The sequence below is a fragment of the Emys orbicularis genome, chromosome 8 (genome assembly GCF_028017835.1).
Source record: "Emys orbicularis isolate rEmyOrb1 chromosome 8, rEmyOrb1.hap1, whole genome shotgun sequence".
Lineage (NCBI taxonomy): Eukaryota > Metazoa > Chordata > Testudines > Emydidae > Emys > Emys orbicularis.
Genome location: NC_088690.1, coordinates 67,346,622 through 67,365,146, shown reverse-complemented (window position 1 = coordinate 67,365,146; position 18,525 = coordinate 67,346,622). Strand labels below are relative to the sequence as shown.

The following is an 18,525-nucleotide window of genomic DNA, read 5'->3' as shown; positions in this document are numbered from 1 at the left end:
AGGACTACACCTCTACCCCGATATAACGCGACCTGATATAACACGAATTCAGAAGTAACGCGGTAAAGCAGCGCTCTGGGGGGGGGGCGGGGCTGCACGCTCCGGCGGATCAAAGCAAGTTCGATATAACGCGGTTTCACCTATAACGCAGTAAGAGCTTTTTGGCTCCCGAGGACAACATTATATTGGGGTAGAGGTGTATTTAGAAAAGCTGGACGAGCACACGTCCATGGGGCCGGATGCACTGCATCCAAGGGTGCTAAACGAGTTGGTGGCTGATTTGATTGCAGAGCCGTTGGCCATTATCTTTGAAAACTCAAGGCGATCAGGGGAGGTCCTGGATGACTGGAAAAAGGCTAATGTAGTGCCCATCTTTAAAAAAGGGAAGGAGGAGGATCTGGGGAACTACAGTCCAGTCAGCCTCACCTCAGTCCCTGGAAAAATCATGGAGCAGGTCCTCAAGGAATCAATTCTGAAGCACGTACAGGAAAGAAAAGTGATCAGGAACAGTCAGCATGGATTCACCAAGGGCTTGCCTGACTAGCCGAATTGCCTTCTATGACGAGATAACTGGCTCTGTGGATGAGGGGAAAACAGTGGACGTGTTATTCCTTGACTTTAGCAAAGCTTTTGATACGGTCTCCCATAGTATTCTTGCCAGCAAGTTAAAGAACTATGGGCTGGATGAATGGACTATAAGGTGGATAGAAAGCTGTCTAGATCGTCAGGCTCAACGGGTAGAGATCAATGGCTCCATGTCTAGTTGGCAGCCGGTATCAAGCGGAGTGCCCCAAGGGTTGGTCCTGGGGCCGGTTTTGTTCAATATCTTCAGTAATGATCTGGATGATGGGATGGATTGCACTCTCAGCAAGTTTGCCGATGACACTAAACTGGGAGGAGTGGTAGATACGCTGGAGGGTAGGGATAGGATACAGAGGGACCTAGACAAATTAGAGGATTGGGCCAAAAGTAATCTGATGAGGTTCAACAAGGACAAGTGTAGAGTCCTGCACTTAGGACAGAAGAATCCCATGCACTGCTACAGACTAGGGACCGAGTGGCTAGGCAGCAGTTCTGCAGAAAAGTACCTAGGGGTTACAGTGGACGAGAAGCTGGATATGAGTTAACAGTGTGCCCTTGTTGCCAGGAAGGCTAACGGCATTTTGGGCTGTAGAAGTAGGAGCATTGCCAGCAGATCGAGGGACGTGATTGTTCCCCTCCATTCGACATTGGTGAGGCCTCATCTGGAGTACTGTGTCCAGTTTTGGGCCCCACATTACAAGAAGGATGTAGAAAAATTGGAAAGAGTATGGCGGAGGGCAACAAAAATGATTAGGGGGCTGGAGCACATGACTTATGAGGAGAGGCTGAGGGAACTGGGATTGTTTAGTCTGCAGAACAGAAGAGTGAGGGGGGATTTGATAGCTGCTTTCAACTACCTGAAAGGAGGTTCCAAAGAGGATGGATCTAGACTGTTCTCAGTGGTCGCTATACATAAGCAGCCTCCCAACAAATCATTTTGGGAACAAGTCCAAAACAATGGCTCACTTCCAGGCCCCAGGCAGTACCATCACAGCTGTTTTGTCACTGCTGGGAGCCTAGAGATTAAAAGGGACACGAAATGGTTAAAAGAATAGTCTGGAGAGAAAGAGAAGGGGGTGTTGAGGATGTAATGGTCTCAAGTTGTACTGGGGAGGTTTAGGTTGGATATTAGGAAAAACTTTTTCACTAGGAGGGTGGTGAAGCACTGGAATGGGTTCTCTAGGGAGGTGGTGGAATCTCCTTCCTTAGAGGTTTTTAAGGTCAGGCTTGACAAAGCCCTGGCTGGGATGATTTAGTTGGGGTTGGTCCTGCTTTGAGCAGGGGGTTGGAGTAGATACCTCCTGAGGTCCCTTACAACCCTGATCTTCTATGATTCTATGACCTCACTGTGCATTTCCATCCACTGCAGACCATGTTTGCGTTGTGTAACTCAGGAGCTGGTAGCCAGTTAATGCAAATCAAAGGACACTGGGAGTGGTAGAAACTCAATTCTACTTTATTATTTCAAAGGACAAACAAAGACAGACTCCTTTCCCCATCCCCAGCCCAGCCCACTGCTGCCCCCACTCCTGCAGGTCCCAGCAACAGCAGCATTTATAAATGGGTAGAAAAGTGCAGAGAAGCCATGAGCGACGCTGGGACCCAGGAACAAAAGCCACACGCTGACAGCAGGGAATCCAAGGAGCTCAGCTGAGAGGGGTGAATGTGGGGGGAGTGGGCAGAGGGAGTCTCTCTTGTCCTGACACAGGAGGACACGGGGGTAGATGAGGAGGGGGCGACCAGCGGGGCTTTAAGCTCCTCCTTTTCCTCTGGCCTCAGTGACGTGGGAGGGCCTGGCTTCAAGGCTGGCTCCGACTGCTGACATCCCAGCACCCTCCTGCCTGTGCCCATCCTCGTCATCTCAGCAGTCGGGAGACGCTGCCCCCTCCCTGCGTCATTCTTCTTGGAGTGTCATTCATGACCCTTTCGAGTTTAGTGTCGGCTTCTAGTCTCTCAGGCTTTGACGCAGAGAGTTCACAGCTCTGAGCCTCGGCTCGTTCTGGCTCTGAAGAGCAAACCCAGCAGTTTCCCAGCTCTGTCCCCCACTTCCCCACTCCTGACTGTATCAGGCAGTAACTTCATTCCCTGTCTCAGTCTCTGCCCCTCGGAGCGTGACTCCAGCTCGCACCCTTGGTGTCTGTGCTGAGAGATCGATCACAGTCATTGTTCAAACACCACAAATCTCATGACAAAGGGTTAGACAAAAATTAAAAAAAAAAATTAAAGAAAAGACTCTTCCGGCAAATGATCATTGGTCTCATGAAGTCCTCAACAAATCTGAGCTACCTCCTGTCAAACTAGACTAATATGGGAGTGTGCGACTAAGCGGCCGTCCCAAAGAGAGAAAAATCCCTGTGGCAAGTGACCCTTTGGGAGGTGGAGAGGTAGGATGAGGAGAGGATAAAACTCTCCATTGCTGGACAGAGATTGCTGTGTCAGGGATGGAGGGTGATGGTGAAGGGGGAAGGAGGGAATCCCTTGGACTCACCCCATCACCCTCCAATAGCCCTGGAGGGAAAGCACCACATTTTACTGTCCCACTATTTTATCATCTAGTTAATTCTGGTCCATAAGGTAGAAAGTGTACAAACAATAAATGCTTTTCCCCACGGCCTGGAGCAAGGTGACAATCTCTGGGACTGAGACAATCCGGCCCCAAAGGGGGAATTCAGGGACTAGCAGTCACTCTGCTAACGGGGGGGTGAGAACACATGAGATGCTCAGGGTCAGTTTCCACTAGGAAATCTGGTGGAGCGTCACAGGGATGTGCTGGCTCATCCCGACCACATTTCCTACCACAGAGGGAACCTCCGAGGATGATGCTGTGGAGGCACAGGTGGGATCTCTGGGCCTCCCGTAAAAGCCCCTGGGGAAATTAGCTCCTCTCCTTGGTGCTTTCTGAATGCAGAGGGGGCAGGGAGAAGGTAGAGAGGGAATGAATGACCAGAGGCAGCACCTCTCCCCCCCGCACCCACCGTGCTCTCCCTCTCCTCTTATCGCATGATCCCCAAACACTAGATAGCCCCAGCCCTCAGCTCGCTCTGCGTCCCAACTCCACCAGCCCAAACCATTCCATCCACCGTTTCTCCACAAACACTCCTCCTGCTCCCTCAATATCGGATCTAGCAGATCCCAGCCCTGAGGGATTTACGGAGGGGCTGAGTTACCAGCTTTCCTGGACACTCCCCTTCCAGGGAACAGCTCCAGGTCAGTGGGAGAGCCCAGCCCAGGGGCTGATGGAAGATAGGGGGTGGGGACAGGTGTCTAGAGGGAAGGTGGGGCCTGACCCAAGTTTCCCTCTCTTAATCTCCATGGAAGGGGGATCCGGTCTGGGAAGGGAGGGGGGAACTTGAGCCAGGGACAGGGAGTGTCTGGAGAGTTTCTGTCTCTTCCTTCTCCCCCCTTTGGCCCATCAGCTCAGCAGCCAGGGCTGCAGCCGGCAGGAGGTGCTGATTGGGGGTCCTCTCCTCTGTCTGGGGTTTGCTTAGACCAGGCAGAGCGAGAGTCACTGACCAGTTGATGCTCGGGTGCTGCTGTGTCCTCCCCCCAGCGCTGGACAGCTGGATCCCTGGGAGCCAAATGCCACTCACCTGAGCGTGGGAATGAGGAAACAGAGTTCTTACTATGGCCGCCCTCATCAGGGCATTGAAAGAATTTCCCTCTGGTGTGGGGGAGTCTCTGATGTCCAAGCTCTAATATTAGTGTTTTACACACCAGCTAATGAAATCTAAGAGGTTTCTTCCCTGCGGGATTGGCTGATGTTGACCGCTGTGGATTCTCCGATTTTAGTAAGCGTTGAGTGGTCACTGAAGCTTTTCCCACAGTCGAGGCCTGTACAGGGTTTCTCTCCCGTGTGGGGCTCTCCAGGGCAGTAAGGGCTGATCGCTCAGGGGAACCTTTCCCACCTCAAGGCATTTCTCTGGTCTCTCTCCGGTGTGCAGTCTCTGATCTGTAATAAGCTGTGATCGCCGACTCAAGCTTTTCCCACCGTCCAAACATTTATATGGCCTCTCGCCTGTGTGAGTTTTCTGATGTCTACTAAGTTCTGCCCCACAGGCTGCTCCCCACCTGCTATTCCAGCCCTGGGACCTTCACCCCCCCCCAGCTCTGCCCCCCAGTCCTACCCCACAGGCTGCTCCCCACCTGCTAGTCCAGCCCTGGGACCTTCACCCCCCCCCAGCTCTGCCCCCCAGTCCTGCCCCACAGGCTGCTCCCCACCTGCTATTCCAGCCCTGGGACCTTCACCCCCCCCCAGCTCTGCCCCCCAGTCCTACCCCACAGGCTGCTCCCCACCTGCTAGTCCAGCCCTGGGACCTTCACCCCCGCCGCAGCTCTGCCCCAAAGTCCTGCCCCACAGGCTGTGCCCCACCTGATATTCCAGCCCCAGGCTCGGGGTGTGACGGGGCCAGACCCAGCGAGCCCCTGGCCCCGGAAGCGGGGCGGAAATGACGCGCAAGCGGGGCGTTGGGGAGGGGCGAGGCCGGCCTCTTACAGGCGACATGTTCCACCCCCCCCCACCCCACCCCACCCCAAGGCCCTGTCTAGCCCCGCCCCCCGCAGCCCGGGGCATCGCTCCCTGGGGGTCTCTCCCCTTCCCCACAAGCGGGGCCGCCCTGGGGCAGGGGCGGGGCCGGGAGGGCGGGGCCTGGCCGGGGGCCCTGCCCTGGGGGAGGCTCCCGGGGAGCAGCGGGAAGGGCCCGGCTGGAGATTCCCCTCCCCCGTGCAGCTAGCTCCGCCCACAGACAAATTCAGCTCCTTGCTGGTGTATGATTGGTGCTCCCACATGCCTATCACACCTCTCCAGCTTCTGATTGGTGCCAAAACGCCCCTTCTCCCCCATTGTATTTGAGCCGTCTCCCTCCCAGGCAGGGCGGTTAAATGTGCGTTCCTTGGCCGCTGATTGGCCCGTGCAGGGAGCAACTGGGACTGTGATTGGAGGCCAGACCCGGAACTTCCCATCCTGTGCTAGGCTGCCCCACGTGGGGGAGAGTCCTGGGCTCCTGGCCACGCCCCCAGGTCATGTCAGGCCCCGGGGGAGGGGGGTTGGAGCAGGTTGTGGGAGCAGCCCCAGACCAGCAGCGCCCCCTGCTGCTGTGGCGGGTGTGAGCTTTGCGCTGGCTGCTGGCTATGGGGCGGGGGGGATACACAGTTAGGGGGCTGCAGCCCCACAAGCCCCTGCCCATAGAACATAGGAACGGCCGGGCTGGGTCAGACCAAGGGTCCATCTGGCCCCGTGTCCTGTCGGCCGACAGCGGCCAGTGCCGGGGGCCCCAGCGGGAGTGAGCAGAACAGGGATCGTCCAGTGACCCGGCCCCTGCCACCCATTCCCGGACTCTGGCTAGCAGAGACGAGGGGCCCCCTCCCTGCCCAGTTCTTTGTTGAACCGTGTTCTAGTCCAGCCCAGCGCTGCCCCCGATCGGCACGTGGCTGTTGCTGGAGCGTGTGAGGGGGGCTCGCAGGACACCGGCAGCTGGGCTTGGTTTGCAGGGGAAGGAGCCCAGTCACCATCTCTGCCTGCCATTGGCCACATGGCTCTGCATTCAGCCAGCCTGGCAGGTGGGGGTGAAGATGGAGCTCAGGCTTGGGCAGCATGGCCGGCTTCCGCCGTGGGGCACAATGTGGGCAAAGAGCCACGGTGGAAGTGGGTGGGGAGGGAGGCTTGCAGCCAGCGGCACTAATCATCCATGTTTGCCTTGCCACACAGGTGCAGTTGGGAGGGGAGCAGCAGGGGCCGGCTGAAGCTTTTCCCCTGGGGCTGGAGGACTAACCCCAAGACTCGGCCATTGCTGTTCGGACCCGTGGTTTTACCAACATTGTTTTGTTTAGATCAGCGGTTCTCAGCCGGGGGTCCGGGGCCGCGAGCCCTTTCAGGGGGGCCAGGGAGCCCCGCAGCTGAAACCTGGTGCAGCAAGACCCAGCGCTGAAGCCAGGAGCGGCGCGGGACTCAAGCCAGCAAACCTCCCCTCCCCCCAAGCCAGGAGCAGCAGGGAGGCTGAAGCCAGGAGCCCCAAGGCCTCGCCCCCTGAAGCTGGGAGTTCCACCGGGAGCCCCCCTGCCACTACACAGCCCCTAGCTACCCTCTCCCTGCACCCTGAGCAACCCCCTGCCCGTACACAGCCCCTAGCTACCCCCTCCCTGCACCCTGAGCTACTCCCCTGCCCGAACACAGCCCCTAGCTACCCCCTCCCTGCACCCTGAGCTACCCCCTACCCATACACAGCCCCTAGCTACCCCCTCCCTGCACCCTGAGCTACCCCCTACCCGTACACAGCCCTTCGCTACCCCCTCCCCATATACACCTTAACTGATCACTCTCCTTATGTTGTGTATGGTAACACCCATTGTTTCATGTTCTCTGTGTATATATATATATCTCTTCCTACTGTATTTTCCACTACATGCATCCGATGAAGTGGGCTGTAGCCCACGAAAGCTTATGCTCAAATACATTTGTTAGTCTCTAAGGTTATATAGAAGAGACCCCAGTAGGATCATGTCTTTTTATTGTGTCCAGGGAGTGTGAGCTCACTTATTCACCCGGGATCATTGTTAGGTCAGCTTTTGATGTGAACTGTAGTTCTCTGTCAGGGGACTGCAAACTGGTCTCCCACACGGCCTCCTGAGCGCAGCCCATGATTGACGCGTACAGACAGCTTGGAGTGAGCCAAAGCAGGGAAGGGCTGCGTGTGGCCATGTGTCTGTGGGTGTCCAGGCCAAGGGAGGGCTGTTAACTGGACGCTGTGCCCGGGAGTTGGGGTGAGTCCGGTTGAGGATCCTGAGCTGGGTCTGCTCCTGGCTATGTTGGGTTAGATAAAAGTCATGTTCTCTTCTTAAGTGTGTTGCTTATCCTTATTACTAACTCTTATCCCCGTGACACACGTCCTGTAGGGACCATTGGTCTTTGTGCTGAGGTGTGTGGCTGGGATCCAGGACTCGGGACCCCTTCCCCAACTATAAGCGTCCCCCCATCTGATGCTCTCTTCCACTTCAGACCGCAGAGCCCTCACTTTGCCTGGTGGGTGCCTTACCCACAAGCCAGAGGTGGGGAATTAGCTCAAGCGGTAGAGCTTGTGCTTTGCATGCAAGAGGTAGCAGGATTGATGCCCACATTCTCCAGCCACTCATCTGTTGTTTCTTCTCACTTCCTCCTGGCCACTGTGGTCAGCCTGCCTGCCTCTTCTTTCTCCTGTGTTAGCTCCCTGTCATTAGCAGTACGCAAAAGAGCAAAAGCCATCTCTCACTGTGCCTAAGGGTATGTCTACACTGCACGGTTGTCGACAAAACTTTTCTCTTTTGCGGGTACTTAAAAAAGGCCCCCCGTGAAAGACAAACGTTTTGCCAACACAAGCGGCTGTGTGAACGCGGCTTTGTCGGCAGGAGCTCTCTCCTGCCAACAAAGCTTATGCCGCTCGCGGGGCTGGAAGTATTTTGTCGGTAAAAACGCCAACAAAATACCGCAAAGAGCGTTCACACACACTGACTTTTAGCGACAAGACAGTGTCGACCCAGCCTTGTCGCTAAGAGCTGCGTAGTGTAGAGAAGCCCTTAGTGGGTCACAACTGAGAATAGTAAATTCTGGACAAAGTGCTGAGAAATGGGGCAGGCACCCCCAAAAAGCAGTGGTCATTCTCTGATAAGAGATACCAAACCAGCAACCAAAGTAAACTTCTGTTTCACCCCACTGGCTAACAAGAAGTCAGAAAAGCAGTCTCCTTAGGCATTCCAGTCCTTTTATTGCCACCAAAAACACTGAATTTACTGCTGAGTGGTTATTTGAAGCCAATTTCATCAAACAAAAGGGTTCTTCAGATGCTAAAGGACCAGCCACATACCCAGGTCGATATACAACACAGATCTTACAAGAAGTAGAAGATTGGACAAATGACCAGGGAGGAGTATAAAAATATTGCTCAGGCATGCAGGAGTGAAATCAGGAAGGCCAAATCACTCTTGGAGTTGCAGCTAGCAAGAGATGTTAAGAGTAACAAGAAGGGTTTCTTCAGGTATGAATCTATGAAGGAGGCACCAACCTGTCATGTGTGATCTAAGGAGCAGGAAAAGAATCTGGGAATTACCTTTTGTAAAATCTCATCTTCTTTCGAAAACCTGTGGAAATAGCTGATTCAAGAAGTTGTTGACAGATGGATAGTACGCGTCTATCAGCAGCTCCTTGGGTCACCAGCCGTTGTCAACCAAGCCAGTTGGCAGACTGAAGGCAGGGCAAGAATGCTGAAGCAGAACATTCTTTGCTGTTGGGATACGTGACATCACAATAAACTTATACAGAAACACACCTGGACACCCACCCAGAGAGACACGCACCCACAGAAGCTAGTAACATTTACAACATTGAGAGATGCACCCAAGATCTCTAGGAATTTTGTTTTGGGGGAAGGGATCATAGGTGCTGTCTGCATGGGTGCTCCAGGGTTGGAGCACCCATGGGGAAAAATTAGCGGGTGCTTAGCACCCACTGGCAGCCAAGCTCTACCCTCCCCCCAGCCCATCTCCCGCTAACCAACTCCGCCCCCTCCCTCCCAGGGCCTTCTGCCTGCCACAACAAACAGCTGTTTGGCTGCATTCAGGACGCTCCCAGTGGGTGGGGGAGGAGCAAAGCCGTAACTCACCCAGAGACGTGATTTTATTAAAAGGTTCGGAGGCCCAGAAACACGTTGAAAATGTTCGAAGGCCCTGTGGGAAGGAGCAGAGCATTGGGCCTGTGGGATTGATACGATGACTCAGTGGAAGCTCTTTGGGGCAGGGAGAGCTTTGTGTGGCTGGGCAGTGCCTAGCAGAATGGGGCCCCGGGCTCAGACTGACGGCTGTGCAGCCAGTGGCAGTACAAACAAATAACAATGGTGGGGGGGGGGGGGAACAAAGCGACACATCTAATCGTTGGGATTTTACACAAAGACCTTTCAGAAGAGCCCCAGGCAGTGTCTGAGCTGGCTCGGATGAGGCAGCAAGGGGCAACGCAACCTGAGCCAGTGAAACTGCCAATCCCCCAGGGAGCAGTAGAAGCAGGTCCAAGCCGTAGCAAAGAGCGGTTCCTGCCGGGAGACGGGAAGCAGGCAGATTGCAGCTCTGTGGGACAGAGAGTGTCTGTTTGTTCTGTATGTGGACGGCACCTGGCACAATGGGGCTGGTCCCTGAGTGGGGCCTGTACACAATGCTAATAAAAGAAGGGGATTTGTTGGATTACTCTAAATCCCAAGTGGAAAGGTGGAGGTGACAGGGGCAAGCCCTGGACAGATGGGATCTGCCCAACCAGGGCAGCATGTGCAGGACGGGGAAGGGGAAAGGCCATTGGAAGTGTTTCCACAGAAGCAAAAAAATCGGGGAACCAGCCCAACCATGGTGGAGTGAGGCTGTTCCCTGGGCTAGATCTCCACAGACAGCAGTCATGGGCAGGCTGGGAGGGATGGCCTGGATTCACTTTGGATTTGCTCCAGTGTAAATGAGACGAGAATTGTCCCAGAAGGGCCCAGGTACAAGAGTGACAGACACTGTAGGTGGAGCCTGTGAATAAAAAAATTAGGTGCATTATAAAACAGTAGTAAAATAATCCCCCTGCTCCCCTTCTCCTGATGGGTGACCCCAAGTCTGACCTTGTACCTGTCCATGGGGCATCATCACTGAATGGGGGAGCTGTTAACGAGGCACCACAGGGCTTGGCTGTAGCCCCCTCACTATTCAACTTTGTAATTAACCATCTGGAAATAAATATAAAATCACTGCTGATAAAGTCTGTGGCTAGCACAGCTTGGAGGAGTGGTAAATAATGCTAATGATGGGGCAGTTGTACAGAGCAGCCTGGATGGTTTGGTAAACTGGGATTAGTAAAACAAATGCAGTTTAATACAGCCAAAAGCCAGGCCCTATAGCTGGGAACGGAGGCTGGTGGCCACACCTAGAGCCTAGGGAACCGTAGCCTGGAAAGCAGGGACTATGAAAAGGATTTAGGGTCATAGAGGACAAACAGCTGAACCTGAACTTCTGTGAGCTGCTTTCAGGTTAAGCCTGCAGCTTTGGGCAAGTAATTCAGACCCTGGGTCTGTGTTGGAGCAGACGGGCGTGTCTGGCTCAACAAGACAGGGTTCTGGGGTCCTGAGCTGCCAGGGCAGGAAAGCAGGGGCAGAAGTAGTCTTGGCACATCGGTTGGCAGCTCCCAAGGGGCTTTCTGTGATCCAACCCATCACAAGGGACAAAACACTCCAATCCCTCCCGGTGGGAGGAGCCAGGTTTGCTCTTCAAATTCTGTCCTTGGTAAATGCCCAGGTCTGGGAATGTCCCACAACAGCATTTCTAATGGGAAGCTGGCTGCAGAACAATGAAACTGCTGAGAGCTCCTATGCAGGAGGGGTGGGAATTCAGTCTCTGTGTTCTGTCAGTGCAGCTAGAGCAATAGGAAAACCTCACCAGTCACTGTAGCAACTGTCTACTCCAAAGTACTACAGGAGCATTTTAAGTGTAGACAGCCTGAGAGTAAGACCAGATCTACCTCCAGTTGGCACTAGGGATGTGCCAGCACTGAGACTACAGCAATGACAACAGTTCAATGCTTCCGGAGTTGGCACGGAGATTCAAATCTACGTGGGAAGGCCCCAAGGGATTTCTAGTCCAGCACCTTAAGCCCTCAGCCACAGCTACCTAATGGCCACTGGCTTCCCTACACTGTGATTCTCTTCTCAGTGAATTATCACTTCACATTGTTTGCTCAGACCAGCCTCCCCGGCCCACTCACTGCTGTGCGGGGCTGTAAGTGTGTCCATTGCTGGACAGCAGGAATTCCTGCCCATTTCCCTTCCGGATGGAGCAGGATTGGAGTGTGTTTGTGTTAATGACATCGCTGTAGATTGTTGTTCGTTCCCCATCTTGACAATTCAGACAGTCCCTTTCCCATTCAGATCTCCAGCATCTCGTTCCAATAGCAGGTCCGGTTTTCTCTGGGGCACTGACATGTTTCAGGGGGTTGGTGAGTGAACTCAGCCTTGCATTCCGTCCTTGATGAGGCGGGGCAAGGGTGGTCAGTTTTGTTGGGTCAGAAAGTTGGCAACCCTAGATCCAGGGGAAACAAACACCCAACGAGGCTGGCCAGGGGCAGGACATCAGCTTGGAGGGGAGGGGTGGGGGTGGCAGTGACATCACAAAGGCCTGTTGCAGGAACTCAGCCTATTGGGCAAAGGTGGTGGGGAGGGGGTGACCTCACAGAGAGACCCTGACATCAGCCGGGCAGGACAAAGGTGCAGGGCCAGGCCAGTCTCTGAGACCCCCCTGGCTTTGCTGCCGCAAGTCTCCTTCGCGAGGTCTCTCCTCGAGGACTGAGAGAGAATTAGGATTCACGGATGTGAGCATGAGGAGGAACCTCTGTGGAGTTTTCTCCTTTCCTACCATTGATTGTGCCAAAAACAAACTTCCCTTTTACAAGGTAAGAGGCCCAGAGAGGTTTGGAACCTGTTCAGTCTGATCCCCCTGGTCCAGGCAGCATTCTAGGCCCAGAAAACACTGGCTTAAGGTGGCCAAATTTGATTTCCTGCCTAGGACTTTGACACTTGGAATCCCCGGGGACATTGGGGTTTATCCTTTTTGGTTTCCCTTTTCCTCTTTCCTCCCTCCTTTCTCCTCTTCTCTTGCTTCTTTTTCCCCTTTCCCCGGCTTCCCTCCCTCTATCAAGGAGGGGTGTGTGTGGAGTGTGGATGGGGTGGGGGGTGCTCTCATTGCGGGAGGTCCTCACAAAGAGGTGGGGCTGGATTTGAGTGATCCCCTCTGATGGTGACCTGGGCCGTCCTTTGGGACATCTGCTGAGACCTCTCAGCCCCCCTCCCCTCAGAGTCTCAGTGCTGATTGGCCGAGCAGGGGGCTATCGCCAGCGAGGAGACTCAGGTCCTTTTGGTCTCTTTTCAAATCAGGCAAATAAGTCACAACCAATCCAATGTATGGGATTAATCTTGCTGCTTCTCTCCATTAATTGTCTCTTAGCAGGTCAGGATTTCCTCTAGTGGTCGAGGTCTTCTAAAATACTGGCTGAATAATTACTATGAACCACTGTTGGTCTGTAGCTCACTTGAGAGCACTTTATTCTGATCAGTCACTGTATGAAATTCAAGATGTCACAGATAGGTAGAAAGTCAGGAGCAGTGTTTCCTCAAATATTTTATGTCCGTGTGCGGAATGAATTTTGTGATGTGCACCAATATGTTCAATTTTGTAATGTGACACATCACCTGTATATTGCTGCACATCACAAAATTCATTCTGCACATGGACAGTGTGTGGCAGGGGTGAGGCTGAAGGGTTCGGAGTGTGGGAGGGGGCTGAATTGGGGCTCTGGGGTGGGGCTGGGAATGAGGGGCTCAGGGCTGGGGGAGAGGGTTGGGGTGCAGGGGGCGGAGGGCTCCGGCTGGAGGTGTGGGCTCTGGGGTGGGGCTGGGAATGAGGGGCTCAGGGCTAGGGCAGAGGGTTGTGGTGCAAGGGGGTGAGGGCTCCGGCTGGGGGTGTGGGCTCTGGGGTGGGGCTGGGAATGAGAGGCTCAGGGCTAGGGTAGAGGGTTGTGGTGCAGGGGGGTGAGGGGTCCAGCTGGGGGTGCGGTCTCTGGGGTGGGGATGGGAATGAGGGGCTTAGGGCTAGGGCAGAGGGTTGGAGTGCAGGGGGGTGAGGGCTCTGGCTGGGGATGCGGGCTCTGGGGTGGGGCTGGGAATGAGGGGCTCAGGGCTAGGGCAGAAGGTTAGGGTGCAGGGGGGTGAGGGGTCCAGCTGGGGGTGTGGGCTCTGGGGTGGGGATGGGAATCAGGGGCTCAGGGCTAGGGCAGAGGGTTAGGGTGCAGGGGGGTGAGGGCTCCAGCTGGGGGTGTGGGCTCTGGGGTGGGGCTGAGAATGAGTGGCTCAGGGCTAGGGCAGAGGGTTGGGGTGTGTGGGGGGGTAAGGGCTCTGGCTGGGGGTGTGGGCTCTGGGATGGGGCTGGGAATGAGGGGTTTGGGGAGCAGGTTGCCCCAGGGAGAGAGGACTCCCCCCAGCCCTCTCTCACCACTGCAGCTCAGGGCCAGGTGAGAGACCACCTGTCTCCTGGCCGCAGCAGCTCTGGTGGGGCTGGGCTGGGGGAGGGGACAGGATTTATTTTTCCTAAGTCAAAACGGGGAAGGGAAGGAGTTATGCTTCAGTTTTTACCTTATAAACTTTGGTCCTGTCTAATATATAAGACGCTATGGGAATAAGACACCATGTCATGTGGTGACATCACAAGAGCAGAGGGTGTGAGAACTGCAGCAACCGAGAGGGCAGGGGATTTAGAGTCAGATTGCTTCAAATGCTGCATTCGTCGGCTGCCATTTAACAGCAACGCTTAGCTAACAGAATGGAGAAAGGAATTCTCTGCTAAAGATTCAACCTGCCCCTTTGGCCAACTCCACCCCTTCCCTGAACAGAGTGTGCTCAGAACAACACTCCCCCCCCCCCCCCCGCACACACACACACAAGCCCACAGCTGGGCGCCCAGCACAAAGCAAGGGAGGGGGTTGTTTGGCTTGTTTTATTTTTACTTTGCAAAAGGTTTTTTCAAAAGCATTTTCTGCCCCTGTTTCCTATGGTAAGGAAGCAAATGGTTGTGGGGAAAGGAACCTGAGAGTGGTGGAGCCAGGGCAGTGGGGGGAAGTTGCCGGAGGCTGAAGAGGGCAACGGGGGGCTGAAGGTGACCAGGTGCGGGGAAGGGAACAGTTGGGGGAGGCTGAACGGGGCGATGGGGGGCAGTTGGAGGAGGCTGAAGGGGGAGATGGGGGAAGGGGACATTTGGGGGGAGGCTGAAGGGGGCAATGGGTTGAAGGAGGCTGGGGCAGAGTGGCAGTTGTGGGGGCTGCTCGTCTTCCTCCTCCCCTCCCATGGGGATGAGCTGCCCTTGTATCAGAAGCTGTTTCCTATTAGAACTTGCAACTTCACTGTTCCTGAGCAGGGTCCTGTGATCAAAGGGGAACTAGATGGGTTCATGGAGGACAGGTCCATCAATGGCTGTTAGCCGGGATGGGCAGGGATGTGTCCCTAGCCTCTGTCTGTCAGAAGCTGGGAATTGGGCAACAGGGGATGGGTCACTGGATGATTCCTGTCTGTTCATTCCCTCTGGGGCACCTGGCACTGGCCACTGTTGGCAGACAGGACACTGGACTAGATGGACCTTTGGTCTGACCCAGTCTGGCCATCCTTATCTTCTAATGTACTTCTCACACGCTCAGTAACATCTGCAAGTTGCGGCCCTCACGCGCCATCAGAATCTGCTCCCTGCAATCAAAGGCAGGGAATATCCCCCTGAAGGGGAGAAATCGGAGGGGAGCAATGTGCAGAGGGACAAAACTGGGACAGGATCAGGGGTTCAAACTGGGGTGGGGCTGCCCTGCCAGGGAGGTGCAGAAGGGAAAACCCCCAGATAGAGGGAGGCAGAGGGGATAAAAGTTACCACGGGTGGGGGGAGCCGTCAGCAGCAGTTCCAAACTAGGGTGTGGTGGAGGGTAGAAGGACTTGTGTTCCTCACTGGATGGTCCATCTCAGCACCCCCTCCCCAGGGCTGTGGTGTTAAAGGCTCCGGGTGGCCCAGTGCCCAGGTACTGCAGCTCTGCTCTAGCTGAAATGGTGACTGAGCTGCCGAAGGAGACTTGATTCAGGGAAATAGTTTACACCCTCCCCACACCCCCCTGAGCTCTGCTGGCATCAGCTCCTGAGCCAGAGACTGCAGGTGATAGGAGAGATCTGGGGTAAGTGCTGGGGCCTGGCTGGAAAGTGACTCTGCAGAAATGGCTCCTGCTCACTCCATCTCTGCCCCCCGAGTGTCTGCGCGGCGCAGAGCTGCTGCCCCAGCGCCCCCAGGCTCACGCCCGTTAGCAGTGGCTGTAGCTATTGGCGAGGAAACGCCCACGGGAATGCAGGACAGTGACCGGCTCTTCGTGCAGGAGGGAGAGGGGAGAGACTGGACGGGGCAGCTGGAGCAATCAGTGGGGAGGGAGGTTCTGGGCACCCAGCCTTGCCCAGCTCCATTCCCTGCAGCCCCCCGGGGCAGTGACTTTCCTGGGAGAGGGGAGGGGCAGAGAGAGGAAAAGCCAGTTCCTGCCTCTGCCTGGTCCCTGCGCTGCTGAGGGAATGGGCTGTTCTGGGGACAGTGTCGGGGGATCCCCCAAAGTGGCTCCTTTGATTCTGCTCTTTTCTGGCGTTTGGCTCAGAGACTCTTTTCCTGGGATAGTGTAATAGCGTCTGGTGGGTTTAGTCCCGGGGGAGAGGTTGGGTCTGTGCTGTAATAGTGTCACTGAGGCTTCTCCCAGCATGGCAGAGTCTAGAGTGTCTGTCTGCAAGGACAGAGCCTGGGGGAATCGGGGTGTGAAATGGACTAACACTCATTCAGAAACCTCGCGAACTTCCCTTCTCGCTCTGACAGGCTGCAGAATAACGACCCCGTTTTGCTCCAGACCGTCCCATCTTCCTAGGGGCCGGGGAAGGGAAATGGCTGTGGTGGATCCAGCTCAGGTAGGAGATTTTGGGGGAGCTGCTGGGGAGGGTTGTTGTAGAGGGGGAGGGTCATGAAATCATAGAGTTCACAGTTCTAAGGAAGGGTAGAAGGGAGTACAGCAAAATAGAGACAATGGATTTCAGGAAGGCGGATTTTGGTAAGCTCAGAGAGCTGATAGGTAAGGTCCCAGGGGAATCAAGACTGAGGGGAAAAACAACTGAGGAGAGTTGGCAGTTTTTCAAAGGGACACTATTAAGGGCCCAAAAGCAAGCTATTCCGCTGAGTAGGAAAGATAGGAAATGTGGCAAAAGACCTCTTTGGCTTAACCACAAGATCTTGCATGATCTAAAAAATAAAAGGAATCATATAAAAAATGGAAACTAGGACAGATTACAAAGGATAAATATAGGCAAACAACACAGGAATGCAGGGGCAAGATTAGAAAGGCAAAGGCAGAAAATGAGCTCAAACTGGCTACGGGAATAAAGGGAAACAAGAAGCCTTTTTATCAATACTGTCGGAGAAAAACACAGTTCTCACTCTTTGGTTGGGTACAGCAAAGTCAGATACTTTATTCTCTCTCTATCAATTGCATAGAGGGAGAGAGTGCACTAGGACACAGGGTCTCCCCCTCCTAGGCAGGTCTCTCCCAGGTAAACAATTACAGCAAGCATTTATACCTTTTGTTACAGACAATAATGAGCAACAGCTGCATTTTGTTTATACATAGGTCATCCTGATATCTTATTTTCCTCACTTGTTTAGACTCTAGTCTACATACAATAGTATCTACACAAGGTCGCAACAACTTCTCACACAGTTCTTTCCCACTCACCTCACACAATCCTCGCTTCTACAAATCTCGCGTTATTAGGGTTACAGTTAGCCTAACTCTTGCTAACAAACTGTCATGCATTGCAATCCCCTTCCTGTCCGTTCTTTCTCTGCTTCCACAATACATTAGAAGCAAGAGGAAGACCAAGGACAGGGTAGGCCCACTGCTCAGTGAGGAGGGAGAAACAGTAACAGGAAACTTGGAAATGACAGAGATGCTTAATGACTTCTTTGTTTTGGTCTTCACCGAGAAGTCTGAAGGAATGACTAACATAGTAAATGCTAATGGGAAGGGGGTAGGTTTAGAAGATAAAATAAAAAAAGAACAAGTTAAAAATCACTTAGAAAAGTTAGATGCCTGCAAGTCACCAGGGCCTGATGAAATGCATCCTAGAATACTCAAGGAGCTAATAGAGGAGGTATCTGAGCCTCTAGCTATTATCTTTGGAAAATCATGGGAGACAGGAGAGATTCCAGAGGACTGGAAAAGGGCAAATATAGTGCCCATCTATAAAAAAGGAAATAAAAACAAGCCAGAAAACTACAGACCAGTTAGTTTAACTTCTGTGCCAGGGAAGATAATGGAGCAAGTAATCAAGGAAATCATCTGCAAACACTTGGAAGGTGGTAAGGTGATAGGGAATAGCCAGCATGGATTTGTAAAGAACAAATCATGTCAAACCAATCTGATAGCTTTCTTTGCTAGGATAACGAGTCTTGTGGATAAGGGAGAAGCGGTGGATGTGGTATACCTAGACTTCAGTAAGGCATTTGATAGGGTCTTGCATGATATTCTTATAGATAAACTAGGCAAATACAACTTAGATGGGGCTACTATAAGGTGGGTGCATAACTGGCTGGATAACCGTACTCAGAGAGTAGTTATTAATGGTTCCCAATCCTGCTGGAAAGGTATAACAAGTGGGGTTCCACAGGGGTCTGTTTTGGGACCGGCTCTGTTCAATATCTTCATCAACGACTTAGATATTGGCATAGAAAGTACGGTTATTAAATTTGCAGATGATACCAAACTGGGAGGGATTGCAACTGCTTTGGAGGATAGGGTCATAATTCAAAATGATCTGGACAAATTGGAGAAATGGTCTGAGGTAAACAGGATGAAGTTTAACAAAGACAAATGCAAAGTGCTCCACTTAGGAAGGAACAATCAGTTTCACACATACAGAATGGGAAGAGACTGTCTAGGAAGGAGTACGGCAGAAAGGGATCTAGGCGTTATAGTGGACCACAAGCTAAATATGAGTCAACAGTGTGATGCTGTTGCAAAAAAAGCAAACATGATTCTGGGATGCATTAACAGGTGTGTTGTGAGCAAGACATGAGAAGTCACTCTTGCACTCTACTCTGCGCTGGTTAGGCCTCAACTGGAGTATTGTGTCCAGTTCTGGGCACCACATTTCAAGGAAGATGTGGAGAAATTGGAGAGGGTCCAGCATGGTCTAGACAGTATTTGGTCCTGCCATGAGGGCAGGGGACTGGACTCAATGACCTCTCGAGGTCCCTTCCTGTCCTAGAATCTATGAATCTATGAATCTATGAAGGAGGCAACAACCTGTCATGTGTGATCTAAGGAGCAGGAAAAGAATCTGGGAATTACCTTTTGTAAAA

At 53.5% G+C, this 18,525-nt stretch overlaps 1 protein-coding gene across 1 annotated transcript in view; it reads left to right on the top strand.

Moving 5' to 3' along the window:
• LOC135882901 (zinc finger protein 250-like) overlaps positions 1 to 18,525 on the top strand; it is a 256,811-nt gene that overhangs the window by 135,381 nt on the left and 102,905 nt on the right. The gene's annotated exons all lie outside the window — the stretch shown is intronic.